The 23,606-nt window shown below is 39.2% G+C and overlaps 1 long non-coding RNA gene across 1 annotated transcript; it reads left to right on the forward strand.

Moving 5' to 3' along the window:
• Positions 1 to 13,817: 13,817 nt before the first annotated feature.
• Positions 13,818 to 17,313, forward strand: LOC119722008. The gene is made up of 3 exons (XR_005270368.1): positions 13,818 to 13,990; positions 14,481 to 14,577; positions 16,191 to 17,313. It is a non-coding gene; the product is annotated as an uncharacterized LOC119722008 (long non-coding RNA).
• The last annotated feature ends 6,293 nt before the right edge of the window (positions 17,314 to 23,606 follow it).

Here is a 23,606-nt window from a genome sequence, read left to right on the forward strand (position 1 = left end):
ATTTCCGAAACCCGCGATCTTGCCATTTGGAACACTTGCGCAAAATGTCTGAAATTGTGCGACTGAAAATTCTGATATTTTGGGAGCTTTATTGTCTCCAACAAGTGGAAATTGAGTGGGCGCAGCATGAAAAGCATAACGAAATCATAGCATCGCGTCTGGCTGGAAGTGAACTCTTTCTTTGCATGTGTATGTGTTATTGATGTATGTGTTGAATTTTGAAAGATGTACATTTGTGACTGATATTAACATAGTGCTGCCTATATTTGGCAGTCTTTTTTTTCTGTCTTTTTGTCCGTGTGTCCTGTGCAGGTCCATGAGGAAGAAGATGAGGGTCGCTGGTGAAGAAGATGACGGGCAGCTTTCGTCGATTTAAAAGTTAAGTAGTTGTAAATTTTACCCCCTCTTGAACTCGGGTCTGAAAAGTTGGATCACTGTCCTCTTTTCAGATCTGGGGGCAGGACAACCGTGTTGTTTTGTTTGATGTAGTGTGGGCCCTTGTCTCTGTGTTGAAGTCTAAGAGTTTATTTCCGAAACCCGCGATCTTGCCATTTGGAACACTTGCGCAAAATGTCTGAAATTGTGCGACTGAAAATTCTGATATTTTGGGAGCTTTATTGTCTCCAACAAGTGGAAATTGAGTGGGCGCAGCATGAAAAGCATAACGAAATCATAGCATCGCGTCTGGCTGGAAGTGAACTCTTTCTTTGCATGTGTATGTGTTATTGATGTATGTGTTGAATTTTGAAAGATGTACATTTGTGACTGATATTAACATAGTGCTGCCTATATTTGGCAGTCTTTTTTTTCTGTCTTTTTGTCCGTGTGTCCTGTGCAGGTCCATGAGGAAGAAGATGAGGGTCGCTGGTGAAGAAGATGACGGGCAGCTTTCGTCGATTTAAAAGTTAAGTAGTTGTAAATTTTACCCCCTCTTGAACTCGGGTCTGAAAAGTTGGATCACTGTCCTCTTTTCAGATCTGGGGGCAGGACAACCGTGTTGTTTTGTTTGATGTAGTGTGGGCCCTTGTCTCTGTGTTGAAGTCTAAGAGTTTATTTCCGAAACCCGCGATCTTGCCATTTGGAACACTTGCGCAAAATGTCTGAAATTGTGCGACTGAAAATTCTGATATTTTGGGAGCTTTATTGTCTCCAACAAGTGGAAATTGAGTGGGCGCAGCATGAAAAGCATAACGAAATCATAGCATCGCGTCTGGCTGGAAGTGAACTCTTTCTTTGCATGTGTATGTGTTATTGATGTATGTGTTGAATTTTGAAAGATGTACATTTGTGACTGATATTAACATAGTGCTGCCTATATTTGGCAGTCTTTTTTTTCTGTCTTTTTGTCCGTGTGTCCTGTGCAGGTCCATGAGGAAGAAGATGAGGGTCGCTGGTGAAGAAGATGACGGGCAGCTTTCGTCGATTTAAAAGTTAAGTAGTTGTAAATTTTACCCCCTCTTGAACTCGGGTCTGAAAAGTTGGATCACTGTCCTCTTTTCAGATCTGGGGGCAGGACAACCGTGTTGTTTTGTTTGATGTAGTGTGGGCCCTTGTCTCTGTGTTGAAGTCTAAGAGTTTATTTCCGAAACCCGCGATCTTGCCATTTGGAACACTTGCGCAAAATGTCTGAAATTGTGCGACTGAAAATTCTGATATTTTGGGAGCTTTATTGTCTCCAACAAGTGGAAATTGAGTGGGCGCAGCATGAAAAGCATAACGAAATCATAGCATCGCGTCTGGCTGGAAGTGAACTCTTTCTTTGCATGTGTATGTGTTATTGATGTATGTGTTGAATTTTGAAAGATGTACATTTGTGACTGATATTAACATAGTGCTGCCTATATTTGGCAGTCTTTTTTTTCTGTCTTTTTGTCCGTGTGTCCTGTGCAGGTCCATGAGGAAGAAGATGAGGGTCGCTGGTGAAGAAGATGACGGGCAGCTTTCGTCGATTTAAAAGTTAAGTAGTTGTAAATTTTACCCCCTCTTGAACTCGGGTCTGAAAAGTTGGATCACTGTCCTCTTTTCAGATCTGGGGGCAGGACAACCGTGTTGTTTTGTTTGATGTAGTGTGGGCCCTTGTCTCTGTGTTGAAGTCTAAGAGTTTATTTCCGAAACCCGCGATCTTGCCATTTGGAACACTTGCGCAAAATGTCTGAAATTGTGCGACTGAAAATTCTGATATTTTGGGAGCTTTATTGTCTCCAACAAGTGGAAATTGAGTGGGCGCAGCATGAAAAGCATAACGAAATCATAGCATCGCGTCTGGCTGGAAGTGAACTCTTTCTTTGCATGTGTATGTGTTATTGATGTATGTGTTGAATTTTGAAAGATGTACATTTGTGACTGATATTAACATAGTGCTGCCTATATTTGGCAGTCTTTTTTTTCTGTCTTTTTGTCCGTGTGTCCTGTGCAGGTCCATGAGGAAGAAGATGAGGGTCGCTGGTGAAGAAGATGACGGGCAGCTTTCGTCGATTTAAAAGTTAAGTAGTTGTAAATTTTACCCCCTCTTGAACTCGGGTCTGAAAAGTTGGATCACTGTCCTCTTTTCAGATCTGGGGGCAGGACAACCGTGTTGTTTTGTTTGATGTAGTGTGGGCCCTTGTCTCTGTGTTGAAGTCTAAGAGTTTATTTCCGAAACCCGCGATCTTGCCATTTGGAACACTTGCGCAAAATGTCTGAAATTGTGCGACTGAAAATTCTGATATTTTGGGAGCTTTATTGTCTCCAACAAGTGGAAATTGAGTGGGCGCAGCATGAAAAGCATAACGAAATCATAGCATCGCGTCTGGCTGGAAGTGAACTCTTTCTTTGCATGTGTATGTGTTATTGATGTATGTGTTGAATTTTGAAAGATGTACATTTGTGACTGATATTAACATAGTGCTGCCTATATTTGGCAGTCTTTTTTTTCTGTCTTTTTGTCCGTGTGTCCTGTGCAGGTCCATGAGGAAGAAGATGAGGGTCGCTGGTGAAGAAGATGACGGGCAGCTTTCGTCGATTTAAAAGTTAAGTAGTTGTAAATTTTACCCCCTCTTGAACTCGGGTCTGAAAAGTTGGATCACTGTCCTCTTTTCAGATCTGGGGGCAGGACAACCGTGTTGTTTTGTTTGATGTAGTGTGGGCCCTTGTCTCTGTGTTGAAGTCTAAGAGTTTATTTCCGAAACCCGCGATCTTGCCATTTGGAACACTTGCGCAAAATGTCTGAAATTGTGCGACTGAAAATTCTGATATTTTGGGAGCTTTATTGTCTCCAACAAGTGGAAATTGAGTGGGCGCAGCATGAAAAGCATAACGAAATCATAGCATCGCGTCTGGCTGGAAGTGAACTCTTTCTTTGCATGTGTATGTGTTATTGATGTATGTGTTGAATTTTGAAAGATGTACATTTGTGACTGATATTAACATAGTGCTGCCTATATTTGGCAGTCTTTTTTTTCTGTCTTTTTGTCCGTGTGTCCTGTGCAGGTCCATGAGGAAGAAGATGAGGGTCGCTGGTGAAGAAGATGACGGGCAGCTTTCGTCGATTTAAAAGTTAAGTAGTTGTAAATTTTACCCCCTCTTGAACTCGGGTCTGAAAAGTTGGATCACTGTCCTCTTTTCAGATCTGGGGGCAGGACAACCGTGTTGTTTTGTTTGATGTAGTGTGGGCCCTTGTCTCTGTGTTGAAGTCTAAGAGTTTATTTCCGAAACCCGCGATCTTGCCATTTGGAACACTTGCGCAAAATGTCTGAAATTGTGCGACTGAAAATTCTGATATTTTGGGAGCTTTATTGTCTCCAACAAGTGGAAATTGAGTGGGCGCAGCATGAAAAGCATAACGAAATCATAGCATCGCGTCTGGCTGGAAGTGAACTCTTTCTTTGCATGTGTATGTGTTATTGATGTATGTGTTGAATTTTGAAAGATGTACATTTGTGACTGATATTAACATAGTGCTGCCTATATTTGGCAGTCTTTTTTTTCTGTCTTTTTGTCCGTGTGTCCTGTGCAGGTCCATGAGGAAGAAGATGAGGGTCGCTGGTGAAGAAGATGACGGGCAGCTTTCGTCGATTTAAAAGTTAAGTAGTTGTAAATTTTACCCCCTCTTGAACTCGGGTCTGAAAAGTTGGATCACTGTCCTCTTTTCAGATCTGGGGGCAGGACAACCGTGTTGTTTTGTTTGATGTAGTGTGGGCCCTTGTCTCTGTGTTGAAGTCTAAGAGTTTATTTCCGAAACCCGCGATCTTGCCATTTGGAACACTTGCGCAAAATGTCTGAAATTGTGCGACTGAAAATTCTGATATTTTGGGAGCTTTATTGTCTCCAACAAGTGGAAATTGAGTGGGCGCAGCATGAAAAGCATAACGAAATCATAGCATCGCGTCTGGCTGGAAGTGAACTCTTTCTTTGCATGTGTATGTGTTATTGATGTATGTGTTGAATTTTGAAAGATGTACATTTGTGACTGATATTAACATAGTGCTGCCTATATTTGGCAGTCTTTTTTTTCTGTCTTTTTGTCCGTGTGTCCTGTGCAGGTCCATGAGGAAGAAGATGAGGGTCGCTGGTGAAGAAGATGACGGGCAGCTTTCGTCGATTTAAAAGTTAAGTAGTTGTAAATTTTACCCCCTCTTGAACTCGGGTCTGAAAAGTTGGATCACTGTCCTCTTTTCAGATCTGGGGGCAGGACAACCGTGTTGTTTTGTTTGATGTAGTGTGGGCCCTTGTCTCTGTGTTGAAGTCTAAGAGTTTATTTCCGAAACCCGCGATCTTGCCATTTGGAACACTTGCGCAAAATGTCTGAAATTGTGCGACTGAAAATTCTGATATTTTGGGAGCTTTATTGTCTCCAACAAGTGGAAATTGAGTGGGCGCAGCATGAAAAGCATAACGAAATCATAGCATCGCGTCTGGCTGGAAGTGAACTCTTTCTTTGCATGTGTATGTGTTATTGATGTATGTGTTGAATTTTGAAAGATGTACATTTGTGACTGATATTAACATAGTGCTGCCTATATTTGGCAGTCTTTTTTTTCTGTCTTTTTGTCCGTGTGTCCTGTGCAGGTCCATGAGGAAGAAGATGAGGGTCGCTGGTGAAGAAGATGACGGGCAGCTTTCGTCGATTTAAAAGTTAAGTAGTTGTAAATTTTACCCCCTCTTGAACTCGGGTCTGAAAAGTTGGATCACTGTCCTCTTTTCAGATCTGGGGGCAGGACAACCGTGTTGTTTTGTTTGATGTAGTGTGGGCCCTTGTCTCTGTGTTGAAGTCTAAGAGTTTATTTCCGAAACCCGCGATCTTGCCATTTGGAACACTTGCGCAAAATGTCTGAAATTGTGCGACTGAAAATTCTGATATTTTGGGAGCTTTATTGTCTCCAACAAGTGGAAATTGAGTGGGCGCAGCATGAAAAGCATAACGAAATCATAGCATCGCGTCTGGCTGGAAGTGAACTCTTTCTTTGCATGTGTATGTGTTATTGATGTATGTGTTGAATTTTGAAAGATGTACATTTGTGACTGATATTAACATAGTGCTGCCTATATTTGGCAGTCTTTTTTTTCTGTCTTTTTGTCCGTGTGTCCTGTGCAGGTCCATGAGGAAGAAGATGAGGGTCGCTGGTGAAGAAGATGACGGGCAGCTTTCGTCGATTTAAAAGTTAAGTAGTTGTAAATTTTACCCCCTCTTGAACTCGGGTCTGAAAAGTTGGATCACTGTCCTCTTTTCAGATCTGGGGGCAGGACAACCGTGTTGTTTTGTTTGATGTAGTGTGGGCCCTTGTCTCTGTGTTGAAGTCTAAGAGTTTATTTCCGAAACCCGCGATCTTGCCATTTGGAACACTTGCGCAAAATGTCTGAAATTGTGCGACTGAAAATTCTGATATTTTGGGAGCTTTATTGTCTCCAACAAGTGGAAATTGAGTGGGCGCAGCATGAAAAGCATAACGAAATCATAGCATCGCGTCTGGCTGGAAGTGAACTCTTTCTTTGCATGTGTATGTGTTATTTATGTATGTGTTGAATTTTGAAAGATGTACATTTGTGACTGATATTAACATAGTGCTGCCTATATTTGGCAGTCTTTTTTTTCTGTCTTTTTGTCCGTGTGTCCTGTGCAGGTCCATGAGGAAGAAGATGAGGGTCGCTGGTGAAGAAGATGACGGGCAGCTTTCGTCGATTTAAAAGTTAAGTAGTTGTAAATTTTACCCCCTCTTGAACTCGGGTCTGAAAAGTTGGATCACTGTCCTCTTTTCAGATCTGGGGGCAGGACAACCGTGTTGTTTTGTTTGATGTAGTGTGGGCCCTTGTCTCTGTGTTGAAGTCTAAGAGTTTATTTCCGAAACCCGCGATCTTGCCATTTGGAACACTTGCGCAAAATGTCTGAAATTGTGCGACTGAAAATTCTGATATTTTGGGAGCTTTATTGTCTCCAACAAGTGGAAATTGAGTGGGCGCAGCATGAAAAGCATAACGAAATCATAGCATCGCGTCTGGCTGGAAGTGAACTCTTTCTTTGCATGTGTATGTGTTATTGATGTATGTGTTGAATTTTGAAAGATGTACATTTGTGACTGATATTAACATAGTGCTGCCTATATTTGGCAGTCTTTTTTTTCTGTCTTTTTGTCCGTGTGTCCTGTGCAGGTCCATGAGGAAGAAGATGAGGGTCGCTGGTGAAGAAGATGACGGGCAGCTTTCGTCGATTTAAAAGTTAAGTAGTTGTAAATTTTACCCCCTCTTGAACTCGGGTCTGAAAAGTTGGATCACTGTCCTCTTTTCAGATCTGGGGGCAGGACAACCGTGTTGTTTTGTTTGATGTAGTGTGGGCCCTTGTCTCTGTGTTGAAGTCTAAGAGTTTATTTCCGAAACCCGCGATCTTGCCATTTGGAACACTTGCGCAAAATGTCTGAAATTGTGCGACTGAAAATTCTGATATTTTGGGAGCTTTATTGTCTCCAACAAGTGGAAATTGAGTGGGCGCAGCATGAAAAGCATAACGAAATCATAGCATCGCGTCTGGCTGGAAGTGAACTCTTTCTTTGCATGTGTATGTGTTATTGATGTATGTGTTGAATTTTGAAAGATGTACATTTGTGACTGATATTAACATAGTGCTGCCTATATTTGGCAGTCTTTTTTTTCTGTCTTTTTGTCCGTGTGTCCTGTGCAGGTCCATGAGGAAGAAGATGAGGGTCGCTGGTGAAGAAGATGACGGGCAGCTTTCGTCGATTTAAAAGTTAAGTAGTTGTAAATTTTACCCCCTCTTGAACTCGGGTCTGAAAAGTTGGATCACTGTCCTCTTTTCAGATCTGGGGGCAGGACAACCGTGTTGTTTTGTTTGATGTAGTGTGGGCCCTTGTCTCTGTGTTGAAGTCTAAGAGTTTATTTCCGAAACCCGCGATCTTGCCATTTGGAACACTTGCGCAAAATGTCTGAAATTGTGCGACTGAAAATTCTGATATTTTGGGAGCTTTATTGTCTCCAACAAGTGGAAATTGAGTGGGCGCAGCATGAAAAGCATAACGAAATCATAGCATCGCGTCTGGCTGGAAGTGAACTCTTTCTTTGCATGTGTATGTGTTATTGATGTATGTGTTGAATTTTGAAAGATGTACATTTGTGACTGATATTAACATAGTGCTGCCTATATTTGGCAGTCTTTTTTTTCTGTCTTTTTGTCCGTGTGTCCTGTGCAGGTCCATGAGGAAGAAGATGAGGGTCGCTGGTGAAGAAGATGACGGGCAGCTTTCGTCGATTTAAAAGTTAAGTAGTTGTAAATTTTACCCCCTCTTGAACTCGGGTCTGAAAAGTTGGATCACTGTCCTCTTTTCAGATCTGGGGGCAGGACAACCGTGTTGTTTTGTTTGATGTAGTGTGGGCCCTTGTCTCTGTGTTGAAGTCTAAGAGTTTATTTCCGAAACCCGCGATCTTGCCATTTGGAACACTTGCGCAAAATGTCTGAAATTGTGCGACTGAAAATTCTGATATTTTGGGAGCTTTATTGTCTCCAACAAGTGGAAATTGAGTGGGCGCAGCATGAAAAGCATAACGAAATCATAGCATCGCGTCTGGCTGGAAGTGAACTCTTTCTTTGCATGTGTATGTGTTATTGATGTATGTGTTGAATTTTGAAAGATGTACATTTGTGACTGATATTAACATAGTGCTGCCTATATTTGGCAGTCTTTTTTTTCTGTCTTTTTGTCCGTGTGTCCTGTGCAGGTCCATGAGGAAGAAGATGAGGGTCGCTGGTGAAGAAGATGACGGGCAGCTTTCGTCGATTTAAAAGTTAAGTAGTTGTAAATTTTACCCCCTCTTGAACTCGGGTCTGAAAAGTTGGATCACTGTCCTCTTTTCAGATCTGGGGGCAGGACAACCGTGTTGTTTTGTTTGATGTAGTGTGGGCCCTTGTCTCTGTGTTGAAGTCTAAGAGTTTATTTCCGAAACCCGCGATCTTGCCATTTGGAACACTTGCGCAAAATGTCTGAAATTGTGCGACTGAAAATTCTGATATTTTGGGAGCTTTATTGTCTCCAACAAGTGGAAATTGAGTGGGCGCAGCATGAAAAGCATAACGAAATCATAGCATCGCGTCTGGCTGGAAGTGAACTCTTTCTTTGCATGTGTATGTGTTATTGATGTATGTGTTGAATTTTGAAAGATGTACATTTGTGACTGATATTAACATAGTGCTGCCTATATTTGGCAGTCTTTTTTTTCTGTCTTTTTGTCCGTGTGTCCTGTGCAGGTCCATGAGGAAGAAGATGAGGGTCGCTGGTGAAGAAGATGACGGGCAGCTTTCGTCGATTTAAAAGTTAAGTAGTTGTAAATTTTACCCCCTCTTGAACTCGGGTCTGAAAAGTTGGATCACTGTCCTCTTTTCAGATCTGGGGGCAGGACAACCGTGTTGTTTTGTTTGATGTAGTGTGGGCCCTTGTCTCTGTGTTGAAGTCTAAGAGTTTATTTCCGAAACCCGCGATCTTGCCATTTGGAACACTTGCGCAAAATGTCTGAAATTGTGCGACTGAAAATTCTGATATTTTGGGAGCTTTATTGTCTCCAACAAGTGGAAATTGAGTGGGCGCAGCATGAAAAGCATAACGAAATCATAGCATCGCGTCTGGCTGGAAGTGAACTCTTTCTTTGCATGTGTATGTGTTATTGATGTATGTGTTGAATTTTGAAAGATGTACATTTGTGACTGATATTAACATAGTGCTGCCTATATTTGGCAGTCTTTTTTTTCTGTCTTTTTGTCCGTGTGTCCTGTGCAGGTCCATGAGGAAGAAGATGAGGGTCGCTGGTGAAGAAGATGACGGGCAGCTTTCGTCGATTTAAAAGTTAAGTAGTTGTAAATTTTACCCCCTCTTGAACTCGGGTCTGAAAAGTTGGATCACTGTCCTCTTTTCAGATCTGGGGGCAGGACAACCGTGTTGTTTTGTTTGATGTAGTGTGGGCCCTTGTCTCTGTGTTGAAGTCTAAGAGTTTATTTCCGAAACCCGCGATCTTGCCATTTGGAACACTTGCGCAAAATGTCTGAAATTGTGCGACTGAAAATTCTGATATTTTGGGAGCTTTATTGTCTCCAACAAGTGGAAATTGAGTGGGCGCAGCATGAAAAGCATAACGAAATCATAGCATCGCGTCTGGCTGGAAGTGAACTCTTTCTTTGCATGTGTATGTGTTATTTATGTATGTGTTGAATTTTGAAAGATGTACATTTGTGACTGATATTAACATAGTGCTGCCTATATTTGGCAGTCTTTTTTTTCTGTCTTTTTGTCCGTGTGTCCTGTGCAGGTCCATGAGGAAGAAGATGAGGGTCGCTGGTGAAGAAGATGACGGGCAGCTTTCGTCGATTTAAAAGTTAAGTAGTTGTAAATTTTACCCCCTCTTGAACTCGGGTCTGAAAAGTTGGATCACTGTCCTCTTTTCAGATCTGGGGGCAGGACAACCGTGTTGTTTTGTTTGATGTAGTGTGGGCCCTTGTCTCTGTGTTGAAGTCTAAGAGTTTATTTCCGAAACCCGCGATCTTGCCATTTGGAACACTTGCGCAAAATGTCTGAAATTGTGCGACTGAAAATTCTGATATTTTGGGAGCTTTATTGTCTCCAACAAGTGGAAATTGAGTGGGCGCAGCATGAAAAGCATAACGAAATCATAGCATCGCGTCTGGCTGGAAGTGAACTCTTTCTTTGCATGTGTATGTGTTATTGATGTATGTGTTGAATTTTGAAAGATGTACATTTGTGACTGATATTAACATAGTGCTGCCTATATTTGGCAGTCTTTTTTTTCTGTCTTTTTGTCCGTGTGTCCTGTGCAGGTCCATGAGGAAGAAGATGAGGGTCGCTGGTGAAGAAGATGACGGGCAGCTTTCGTCGATTTAAAAGTTAAGTAGTTGTAAATTTTACCCCCTCTTGAACTCGGGTCTGAAAAGTTGGATCACTGTCCTCTTTTCAGATCTGGGGGCAGGACAACCGTGTTGTTTTGTTTGATGTAGTGTGGGCCCTTGTCTCTGTGTTGAAGTCTAAGAGTTTATTTCCGAAACCCGCGATCTTGCCATTTGGAACACTTGCGCAAAATGTCTGAAATTGTGCGACTGAAAATTCTGATATTTTGGGAGCTTTATTGTCTCCAACAAGTGGAAATTGAGTGGGCGCAGCATGAAAAGCATAACGAAATCATAGCATCGCGTCTGGCTGGAAGTGAACTCTTTCTTTGCATGTGTATGTGTTATTTATGTATGTGTTGAATTTTGAAAGATGTACATTTGTGACTGATATTAACATAGTGCTGCCTATATTTGGCAGTCTTTTTTTTCTGTCTTTTTGTCCGTGTGTCCTGTGCAGGTCCATGAGGAAGAAGATGAGGGTCGCTGGTGAAGAAGATGACGGGCAGCTTTCGTCGATTTAAAAGTTAAGTAGTTGTAAATTTTACCCCCTCTTGAACTCGGGTCTGAAAAGTTGGATCACTGTCCTCTTTTCAGATCTGGGGGCAGGACAACCGTGTTGTTTTGTTTGATGTAGTGTGGGCCCTTGTCTCTGTGTTGAAGTCTAAGAGTTTATTTCCGAAACCCGCGATCTTGCCATTTGGAACACTTGCGCAAAATGTCTGAAATTGTGCGACTGAAAATTCTGATATTTTGGGAGCTTTATTGTCTCCAACAAGTGGAAATTGAGTGGGCGCAGCATGAAAAGCATAACGAAATCATAGCATCGCGTCTGGCTGGAAGTGAACTCTTTCTTTGCATGTGTATGTGTTATTGATGTATGTGTTGAATTTTGAAAGATGTACATTTGTGACTGATATTAACATAGTGCTGCCTATATTTGGCAGTCTTTTTTTTCTGTCTTTTTGTCCGTGTGTCCTGTGCAGGTCCATGAGGAAGAAGATGAGGGTCGCTGGTGAAGAAGATGACGGGCAGCTTTCGTCGATTTAAAAGTTAAGTAGTTGTAAATTTTACCCCCTCTTGAACTCGGGTCTGAAAAGTTGGATCACTGTCCTCTTTTCAGATCTGGGGGCAGGACAACCGTGTTGTTTTGTTTGATGTAGTGTGGGCCCTTGTCTCTGTGTTGAAGTCTAAGAGTTTATTTCCGAAACCCGCGATCTTGCCATTTGGAACACTTGCGCAAAATGTCTGAAATTGTGCGACTGAAAATTCTGATATTTTGGGAGCTTTATTGTCTCCAACAAGTGGAAATTGAGTGGGCGCAGCATGAAAAGCATAACGAAATCATAGCATCGCGTCTGGCTGGAAGTGAACTCTTTCTTTGCATGTGTATGTGTTATTGATGTATGTGTTGAATTTTGAAAGATGTACATTTGTGACTGATATTAACATAGTGCTGCCTATATTTGGCAGTCTTTTTTTTCTGTCTTTTTGTCCGTGTGTCCTGTGCAGGTCCATGAGGAAGAAGATGAGGGTCGCTGGTGAAGAAGATGACGGGCAGCTTTCGTCGATTTAAAAGTTAAGTAGTTGTAAATTTTACCCCCTCTTGAACTCGGGTCTGAAAAGTTGGATCACTGTCCTCTTTTCAGATCTGGGGGCAGGACAACCGTGTTGTTTTGTTTGATGTAGTGTGGGCCCTTGTCTCTGTGTTGAAGTCTAAGAGTTTATTTCCGAAACCCGCGATCTTGCCATTTGGAACACTTGCGCAAAATGTCTGAAATTGTGCGACTGAAAATTCTGATATTTTGGGAGCTTTATTGTCTCCAACAAGTGGAAATTGAGTGGGCGCAGCATGAAAAGCATAACGAAATCATAGCATCGCGTCTGGCTGGAAGTGAACTCTTTCTTTGCATGTGTATGTGTTATTTATGTATGTGTTGAATTTTGAAAGATGTACATTTGTGACTGATATTAACATAGTCCTGCCTATATTTGGCAGTCTTTTTTTTCTGTCTTTTTGTCCGTGTGTCCTGTGCAGGTCCATGAGGAAGAAGATGAGGGTCGCTGGTGAAGAAGATGACGGGCAGCTTTCGTCGATTTAAAAGTTAAGTAGTTGTAAATTTTACCCCCTCTTGAACTCGGGTCTGAAAAGTTGGATCACTGTCCTCTTTTCAGATCTGGGGGCAGGACAACCGTGTTGTTTTGTTTGATGTAGTGTGGGCCCTTGTCTCTGTGTTGAAGTCTAAGAGTTTATTTCCGAAACCTGCGATCTTGCCATTTGGAACACTTGCGCAAAATGTCTGAAATTGTGCGAATGAAAATTGTTATATTTTGGGAGTTTTATTGTCTCCAACAAGTCGAAATTGAGTGGGCGCAGCATGAAAAGCATAACGAAATAGCATCGCGTCTGGCTGGAAGTGAACTCTTTCTTTGCATGTGTATGTGTTATTTATGTATGTGTTGAATTTTGAAAGATGTACATTTGTGACTGGTTTTAACATAGTCCTGCCTATATTTGGCAGTCTTTTTTTCTGTCTTTTTGTCCGTGTGTCCTGTGCAGGTCCATGAGGAAGAAGATGAGGGTTGCTGGTGAAGAAGATGTCGGGCAGCTTTTGTCGATTTCAAAGTTAAGTAGTTGTAAATTTTACCCCCTCTTGAACTCGGGTCTGAAAAGTTGGATCACTGTCCTCTTTTCAGATCTGGGGGCAGGACAACCGTGTTGTTTTGTTGGATGTAGTGTGGGCCCTTGTCTCTGTGTTGAAGTCTAAGAGTTTATTTTCGAAACCTGCGATCTAGCCATTTGGAACACTTGTGGAAAATGTCTGAAATTGTGCGACTGAAAATTCTTATATTTTGGGAGCTTTATTGTCTCCAACAAGTCGAAATTGAGTAGGCGCTGCATGAAAAGCGTAACTCTTTTGTTGATAATAGCCTTAACATGTATTAAATGTAATGTTTTGTCTTAAAAAGACCTCATTAGCTAGAAACACTGATCTCACAGTTTTCTTAACCAGTTTGTGCTGGATAATGTGTATATCTGCAAAGGTTTTGCAGTATTTGGAACGGATGACAGATAAACACACACACAAATATCCGTGAGCGACCCGCTTGCAGCGAGCGAGGCCTGAAACATGAGTGTGCTGCACAAGGGTGATGGTTTCCAGCGCCTCGTTCCATTCTTGTCAAAATAATCCCGGCTTGAACCGGCTAAGAGTCCTCTCAGAGTGAAGTTACTGCATTGTTCAAACATCATTTGTAATAGTTGAACAAAGAAATTGACTGGAGCAGGGTTTGAACCCCTGACCTCTGGACTGCCATTCCAGTGCCCTACCAACTGAGCTGTGTTGGCGGTTCCCCATTTTGTCAATGTCTTTGTTCAAGGTGTGCTAGTCTAAACCTTTATATGCCATGTAGCCATGGATCACGCCCAAAGTCACGATGCTAGCAACAGAAGGAATGCTGCAAACCTGGGAAATAGCAAACGGGATCTCTCATAGAGGATACGGCTTTTTATTACAAATAAAATTCCTTTTTTTCATGCAGGTTATTCCAAAGCCTAGTGTGCTGATTGTTCATTTCAGTCAGCCTGCACCACCTTTTATCATCTGTGTCAAAATGGTAGGTGTCTTATTCCTTTAAAAACGTTCTGCAGAAAAATTGTCGATTTCTGTCCACAATTAAATTTGTTTTGTACATTTTTGTATTGTCAGACCCCCTAAGGCTACGCGGTCCTTTTTCTACGCATTTATCTTGAATTTGTGTGTGACAACGCGCGCGTATGCAAGCGTTACCTGCGCAGATAATGGAGGGTCGAGGATACACTACCATTTACATAATCTGACATTGTTACTAATTACCATTTTTCCCCAAATCAAACTGAATGAGGAATTTCATGATTACCTTAATTTGTACATGTTTTGTGTAAACTAGAAAAGTATCATTTCTAGAGTAATTCCATTTCCAATTTAAACCAATAACAAAAAAAATAGATTCTCATCATTACGAGACCAGCAGTAGCATTGAACGTATGCAGCTGCTGCTATCAACATTTTTCAATATAATAACGCTTAAACATGAAATAACTTTGTAATTTTTTTTTGACAATCAGGACCTAACTGGTGGCAGTTTTGAGAGCAACTTGGCTTCTCTAAACCTCGTTGAGGGAAAAGATTACATCTTCTTCAGCTGACACTGACATTGGTGAAGTGAGACTCAACATTTTAATATTTATTGCGTTTTTAAACAATATTTTTTAAAAACCATTTTCCATGGCCAATTATTACAAATTCACTACATATGTTGAAGCTCTTAAGACCCTAGACATCCACTAGCACGACGACCTTTTCTTGATTACATTAGAATTTGAAAGCTTACATACCAACATCATATTGCATTGTATTGTTTTATTTTCCATTTGCCACAAATTAAAATAATGCTAATGCAACAGTTTATTTACTACAACAATAACTAAACTTAATAGAATGCTAATACATGTACAACACTTTGATCAATTAAACATAAATGGTGACAGATGTGGGAACCAGGAAAAAAAGCCTAAGCTTATACAGAGCCTGGTCCCGTTTGTGAATAACTTATGAAATAAACAATAATTAAAACTATAAATTAAATCAGTGATCAATAAATTAATTAATTAATTACTTGGCATAATAGTAGAAAAACTGAAGGAAATTGAAAATATACCGATTTACAATATAACATTTGATTATAATAGAATGTGACTTATACAGATGTGAATATTATGGAAGCATGTCTTATATAATACCGGAAATAAGTAGATTTTTCAGATATCTTTTGAATTTATGCACAGTCCGGAAGAAGGGTATAGGGGTAAGCTGATTCCAGAGAAGGGGACCTTGGTGTCTAACTGTTTTCATGAATGATGCAGTCCTAGCCTTACCAATGTGAATTTTGTGTGTGTGTTATGTAAATTGACATCTAGATTCCTCACAAACATGGCTCTGATATTTGTAGGTAGTAGGTTACCTTCGAATTTCAACATTAGGATTCCTAGATGGTATTTGTACAGTTCAAAAATATTTAGTGTTTTATATTGTCTAATTAGGGGCGCAGAGTGTTCTCTGCAACCGCAATTTGTGATGACTCTCACCGGCTTCTTCTGTACTATTAATAATTTATTCAGATAAGTACTATGAGTATTTCCCCATGCTAGAATGCCCCACAAGATATCTATAACACACTTCTCAAACTTGCCACCTTGCCGGAATACCCTCCAGAATTTCACACATATTTCAAAGAACTACATACATTCACCAGCAATTACAGCAACTTCAAAATAGGTAATCACATCTTCAACAGAATCTGGCGATACAAATGGGATCATACCACTCAGCACAACTCTCAAACCTCATATTAGCTCCCAGAGAATACAACTTCCATAATCATCACAAACATCCAAACATTTTTATATTTCAAAGATACATGGACGACAGCTTCATCATCATGTGAAACACCAAAGAGTTCAACCGTACACATCTCATCAAACTACTCGCCCACATCTATCCAAAATCCATACTAATCACAGTATACTTCTCAGACCTATGCATTTCCATCAACCACCATACATTACAATACGATAAATTACATTTTTTACCAGAAACCATTCCAAAATTTTACATATGTACACTCTACTTCCAATCACAATACTAACATTTTTCAAGCATCATTAAAGGCGAATGTCACAGAAATAACACACACAGTGCACTCACTCTTGTTTTACTATACTCCCGAGAACAATGCTTTATATTTCCCTTTGTCCCTGTTTAATTCTCTCCCATAGACTAAGCACACAAACCTACAACACAATTGAAGAGGCAAAAATGGCTCGACTATTGGACTGTTCGGCCTTCTGCAATTCTACATGTTATTTTTGTAAATAAATAGTTTCTTTTGTTTCAAATACAAATTTCCATATTAAAGAGCGAAAGTGTGATGTCATATCAGACAGAAACCACAACGTTGCAATTAGTGTTGCACCAAAAGTTGCCAGAAATTTGGATATCTCGTTGTCATAATTTTTTCTTTAGTAATTCGTTGTTATGTCAAAACATGGCAGTAAGCCATTGAACAAACCTTTCTCATAAATATTTCAGTGAAAACAATTTTGGTTCAGAATTTCTACAGAGTAACAGATAATAAGAACAGTGTCTCCCTGAAATGACATCACAGAAACAGCGCCCTTGGTTATCCACAAGGCATGAATTGTTTTTAATAATTAAAGAAAGGTATTTTTCAATAAACTTAAAGAAGATTAGAAAAACCATCCCCCATTAGAATGATCTACTTTGGCAAAATAATTATAATTGCCTAGATAAACGCATTCCCCTTAAATAAGAGACTTTTATTATAACAGAACTTTTATTTTAATAGAACTTGAAAAATGCATATTGTGTACTTGCCTTGTCGATAATCTTCGCACACCAAATACATCCCTTCACCAAATTCATTGAAAATTCCTGTAATATATAAATCCAGTGAAAAACAATTATATTATTTTGTTTTCATATACCATGTAAATACATCTGAACTGCCTCTTCAAACAAACAAAAATTGTTGGTCTCACCATCACATTTTAATTTTTCTTAAAGTATATTGATCTTAATAATTCATTAACATCATTATATCATTTTGTATTTTATTTATACAGTGAAATCTCGATAAGTCAAACTCTGATAACTCAAAACAACTGTTCAGTCAAACAAAGAATCCATTGCCTTCAGTAGTATAACAATGATATACAACCCTACTATACTCAAAACTCTGCTTAAGTCAAATTTTGAACCTGTTTCCTTGAGGTATGACTTATCGAGATTTCACTGTATTGGTAATTTGTGTCAAAAAAGTTACGGGTTTTTTACATTCTTTAAAATAAAATGTGTTTGTTTTACTCTAGAAATAACTAATATTGGTGTTATAGTTTTAATATTCCTACTTCACCATCAGTCGTCCCCAATATAAATATCCTCCACGCCATGAAGATTAGCCTTCATAGTTCTGTCTGAAAGATATCATCCTAGTTGGTCTTCTTAATAATGCCCTCTAAAAATATCCTCCTCGCCAAAATGGTTTGTCTGTTTATTAACTCCTTCTTAAAAATATCCTCCTAGCCAGTATGGTTAGTCTCCTCCATTATGATTTATTAAATTGAAGTTAAAACCTTGGTATAGAAGCACAAGAAAGACATCTACCTGATGACATCGATCTTTGCTCTCCAATTATCTTAGTGACATCCCTTATCGACTTCCGTTTTCTCCTCTCTGGAAGACCATCTTTAAGTAACAATGAATTAATACAGTTTAATTGTTCATTGAATAAACCTCAACTTTCCATCTACAAATTTTTTTCCTCATGAAGATCCTTGACATTCTCCATGAATCACCTCCAAAAAATCATCCAAGCCAATATGGTTCTCCTCCATAATTCCCTTCTAAAAAATATCATCCAAGCCAAGATGGTTAGTCCCCTCCATAATTCCCTTCTAAAAAAAATATCTTCTTAGCCAAGATGGTTAGTCTCCTACATTATTCCCTTCTAAAAATATCATCGAAGCCAAGATGATTAGTCCTTTCCATAATTCCCTACTAAAATAATATCATCCAAGCCAAGATGGTTAGTCCCTCCATAATTCCCTTCTAAAAAATATCCTCCTAGCCAAGATGGTTCTCCTCCATAATTCCCTTTTAGAAAATATCATCCCAGCCAAGATGGTTAGTCCCCTCCATAATTCCCTTCTAAAAATATCCTCTTGGCCAAGATCGTTAGTCTCCTCCTTAATTCCCTTCTAAAAAATATCCTCGAAGCCAAGATGGTTAGTCTCCTAAATATTTCCCTTCTAAAAGAATCCTCAAAGCCAAGATGGTTAGTCTCCTCCATAATTCCCTTCTAAAAAATATCATCCTAGCCAAGATGGTTAGTCTCCTCCATAATTCCTTCTACAAAATACCCTCCTAGCTAAGATGTTGATTCTCATCCATAATTCCCTTTTAAATGATATCCTCCTCGCCAAGATGGTTAGTTTTCTCCACTATTCTCCCCGATATTTCCCTCTTAAATAATCAATACAAAAAATAATGATAAATTATTAATACCTTGATATACAAATACTTTTGCAACGAACTGTCGCGTCAAGGTCACGACTTTTCTCAAACCGGCCATCTCACCTCCGATGATGATATACAGGGCGAGTCAAGAAAGCGGAACCCAAACCCCCCAAAAATGTATTTCATATTTAAAAATATATGTAGCACAAAAAAGAATGACTGGAAAGCTAATTTCATAAACTACTTTCAGATGAAAAAATTATGAAATAGCTCAATCTGTTATATCACCATTTAAACGCAATGACCCTAAAACCACTTTCGCCCAACAAATTACAATTTCGAGAGTCGTCGTCACAATTGTCTTCCAACATCACCAGCGATAAACCAGTTTAAAAGTTAAAAATATTAAACAAAGTCCTTTTGAAGGCCCGTCTTAAAAAAAAAGATTTTATAAATCATTTTGTTTGCCAAAGCAGGGTTGTATTGTGTACTACAGTTGTTGACAGCTGTTGAAACAAGTATTATGTGTCATTTTCTTTGTTGTTCCAAACAGTCGGAATACAAAATAAATTGCTTGCTTTTTTGGGGACGAAACAGGTTTTAGGGTCATTGCGTTTAAAAGGTGATATTATATTAAATGACTTGCTCCAACGCCTTCTGTATTAACTCGGCAATTGAGATTTTTCATCCATATAATGCATGTTGTTTCCAATCTGTGTTCGCCGCATTTATGCGGTACCCGCTGCTATGTACATCAGATTCGAACCAGCCAACCGATCTAGCTCGGTGGTCGAGTGGTAAGACATCTGCACTAGAAAGCGGGAGGTCGTGGGTTCGAGTCCCACCAGAGTGATATTTCCAACTTTCACTCGGGAGGTAACAGTGTTAAAATGTCGATGAAGGGCAAAGCCTGATTTGATTTAATCTGTGTTCAATGGGTAGCTTTGCCACAATGTTGAGATCTCAAGCATTAATTTAATTTTGTTGATTGCAACATTGGCTTGTTGAAATACTGAAATCAGTTGCATTCCGAGAGTTTTTCCCCCTCAATGAATGTTGTCATTTTTTCCAAGAAGGTTATTCCTAAGCCTATACGCTCTAAAAAAAAAACCCAGATTGACTGTAATAACCAATATTGGTTCCTAAGTATTCCCAACATTCATTTTAGTCAAGCTGCACCATCTGTTTCACCTCTCGCTTTCCTTTTATGACTTTTTGTAGAAAACTTATTGATTTCACTTTCTAGGAATTGTTTGGTATTCATCATCCTTCGGCTGCGGAGTAGTCGACTTCAAGCTTCTTCCATTTATTGCGATCTTGGGCAAGTGTTGCGATTTGGTCTGGTCGCGGCATGCCATCACTTTCTCCAAGCAAGCGTTGAATACAAGTTAGGTATGATGTGAGTTGTCTTCCTGGTCTCCTTCTCCGCTGGGGTGGTGTATAAAGGGCATACACGTTTGCAGGCTCTTCGTTTGGCATGCGGAGTATGTGTTTTGTATTACATGTATAGGAAAGTATAAAAAGGAAATGAAAGTATAAATGGAAAGAGCGACTTTATCATGTTTTGTTTTAAACTCCTTTTTATATATAAATAGGGTACAAAAAGAAAACATCTCCTGGTATCCTTGCAAGTTCAGAAAAGCTAGAGAGAAAAATGACATGGGTCAAATTTAAAAAATAAAGTATTTTATTCTGCAATCCACCACAAGCACGCTATTTGATCATATTTTACTTCTGAGAAAATAAAAGTTGATCCACTATTCAGCTTCTGCTTTATTTGTTCGCAATTCATCACTGACATTCGTTATCTTAAAAAAACCAAAGTATATAAATCTGTTTCTTCAAAAGTTCAGTGTTAACTGTCACCGCCAGTGATGAAGTTGAAGGAAAAATGTGCAACAATTTGATACATGTACATTGAAAATGTGAAGTAACCACAAACAGCATTACTAAACTGAAAGTCCTGTCACTTAGCATAACGTGGCAATGTTACTCATTGTGACTTTTGTCCCTAATCAAAATGGTAAACTAAACTTGTACATGTTTTGTGCACATTAGAACAATTTAATTTCTAGAATAATTCCAGTGCAGACTAATAACCCAAACAACAGATTCTAATTACGACAAGACCTAAAATAAAATTAATCTTTTGAGCACCTACTTTACTTTATAGTTCTTTTAGTAAACATACTCGTCTATACAGTCTACAGTTTGCAATCTTTAACAGATTATGTCCTCTTCAGCTGACATTTCTGTTGTCTCTATAATTACTGCAAAAATTGATAATGCACCACAGTTTTATATTATATAAATATACAATGACATTATGAAAAGCAAATGGTGTGGACATGAAGCTTAAAAAAAATGGAGATTTATATTTGATACACTCATTAGACAGAAATGCAGTGAACATTTAGTACCGGAAGATCAAATAATGGGAGGTTTGCGTTAAGGAAGCATCATGTGTAAAGTGGATAAGAAAACCATTATGATGTGAAGAAGGAGCAATGTACCCTCGTGGCTTGTTCGAAAATGCTGGAAAAACCAAGAAAAACAAAAATGTTCAAGTAGTCTGGCTCCCAGACTCCACTACAGATGAAGGATAAAAAATGCCGGAAATTGTAAGGTAAGGGAACCAGTCTAGCTTGCCTGCACCCGTTCATGAACATGCATGGAACAAATAGCAAACAAAATTTGGACTGAAAAAAATGGTAAATTAGGTTAGGTTTTTTCAACGGTGGTCGGCCGACCACCGAAGTTGGAAATGTATACAAAAGTACCATTTGAAAATGACTTCACACCAGATGCCCTAATTTTACAGTATGCTTTAGACTGTCATTTATTACCAACATCCTATTAAGGTATTTCGTAACAACTTGGTAGTTTTATATATGAATTTGCTACCCCCACTTTTGTTCACTTAATTTTACAGTTTAAATCTGGCGCGCAGAGTACCACACAGAGGTCCAGGGCTACATAATCGGATTAACGCTGGCCCTGTGTGGCTGTGCGTTCAACCCTAAAATGTGGCCCGGTACATTCCATTCATAAAATGGTTAAAACAAACCTATACATGACAATGTAGGATTTGTGCACATATCGATGTGAAGGTGTGCCTAGTAGTACAACTTCTTGTCCGATTTTGTCAAACTTGATATAAACATCTTATTTCATTTTTGCATTCTTCAAGAAATCTGACGTATACACTAACGTGTATATGCATATAGATATCCTCCCCACAAACAAAATGGTACAGCCCAATAAACAAGCGCACGTTCTTTCCATCACAAATTTCTATAACTGCCTTGAAGTGAACAGTATTCAGATCCAAAATTACATTATTTTAAAATGAAATTAACTCCTAAAAAGACCACAGTTTTAATGCCAGATAACTGATTTACAAATGGATAGTTTTTAAATGTCTTATCTAAAGTAGAATTGGAGAAAATGTGTTTTGAAAAACAGGTGATGAGCAAAGTCCAAGATCACGAAACACGTGGTAAGCAATGGTACATTGATGTAAGTCTCGAACGATGCCTTATCGATCGAATGTTGTCATTGGCCACTTTTTTTCTTTGTGAAAAGTACGGCGGTTTTTTTCAACCTAATCATAACAAGTTTAACATGTAAGGAAAGAGGAGGAGCTAAGCTATTCGATTCCGTTTACCCCCACACAATTTGATACTCTAGTCAGGAGTTACAGTCAAAAGAGTTGACGCGAGGGCGCTCAATCGGTGCGTTTACACAGGAAAATGATGAAAAGTTCACATTTTCCAAGCCGAAAGTACGTGGATTTTTTTCAAGATAAAAAAAATAACATATACCATGAGAAAGAGAAAGAGTTAAATTGTACAGAACCGTTTACCCCCATTGAAAAAGACCGCTTGGTTATCAAACTATGACTCGAAACATCGAAAAAGGGGGCATTTTTACCGGGATTCTCGCCCGGAAACTGGCCTGCACAGAGGTTTGAGCTTAAGTGAACACAACAAATTCAGTGAGTTCTCGATATGATGGCTCCACACATGATTTGTTTTCTCATGAACACGCATGCTGGAATTTGCATCCTTGTGGAGTAATTCCTTTGTTCTCGTGTACTTAAGTTTTCAAGCTTGAAGGTGTACCTGCAAATGCGCCTCTTTTAACCACAATTCATTTTCTGAGTTGAAATTCGGACTTAATAACCCTTACATAAAATACTTCAATTTGCGATTCGAAATTCCTAGTTTTTGAGCAAAATCCATTTATCTATTTCGTGATAACCTTTTGGAAATTCACGTATAGAAATTGCTCTGTGGAGACGTTTACAATCTTTTGTGCAAATGTCTCCACAGGGTACCGTGTACCAGATCAAACATATGTGTGAAGTTTAATGCGTTTATCAAACTCAGGCACGATCTTTACACACTGGATATCATCCCATACCTGAATCTACTACCTTATGGAGTCCTGCCCTGTGGAGACAAAGTTATCAGTGCCTGACTATCCTTATAAATCATCCTTGTGGAGACGAATTGTGTGTAGGTAATTTGCATAGTGCATGAAATTTAACCAATCACAGACTTTCTACTTTATTCAAGGATTGAATGTGTTACCCCATGGAGACCCTTGTTGTAATGATTCACTTTTGCTTCCAATTTTTTTTCGGATTAAATATGAGAAAAGTGCATGAAATTTAGCCAATCACAGACTTTCTACTTTATTCAAGGATTGAATGTGTTGTTACCCTATGGAGACCCATTTGCTTCATTTTTTTCCGGAATTAATATGCAGGCATGCAACTGGGAAATCACAAACAAAAGAGGAAATTCACATTTTTCCCAGACTTTGTACAGTGTTTTTCTATTTTCAATGGCACACATGGGAAGTAAAAAAAGACGAAATCAGCTGATCTGAGGAAAAGTTGCATGCCTGAATATGAGAAAACAATCAGACACAATGTTTGGGGCTTATATCAGTATCACTATTCAAACTGAATATTTATTTTCAAATGACAGCAAGAGCAGTTGTGACCTGTCCCGATTTCAAATCCTTACAAATCCTAAAAAAAAAAAAAAACATTTTCGTTTGCGATAATCACATAATATTGGGTCCAGTCTCCAAAGATCACATCTTCTGTGCAATAACAATACAACTTGCCTCATTACTTAAAATCC

This window comes from Patiria miniata, unplaced genomic scaffold, assembly GCF_015706575.1.
Source record: "Patiria miniata isolate m_02_andy unplaced genomic scaffold, ASM1570657v1 HiC_scaffold_14, whole genome shotgun sequence".
Taxonomy (NCBI): domain Eukaryota; kingdom Metazoa; phylum Echinodermata; class Asteroidea; order Valvatida; family Asterinidae; genus Patiria; species Patiria miniata.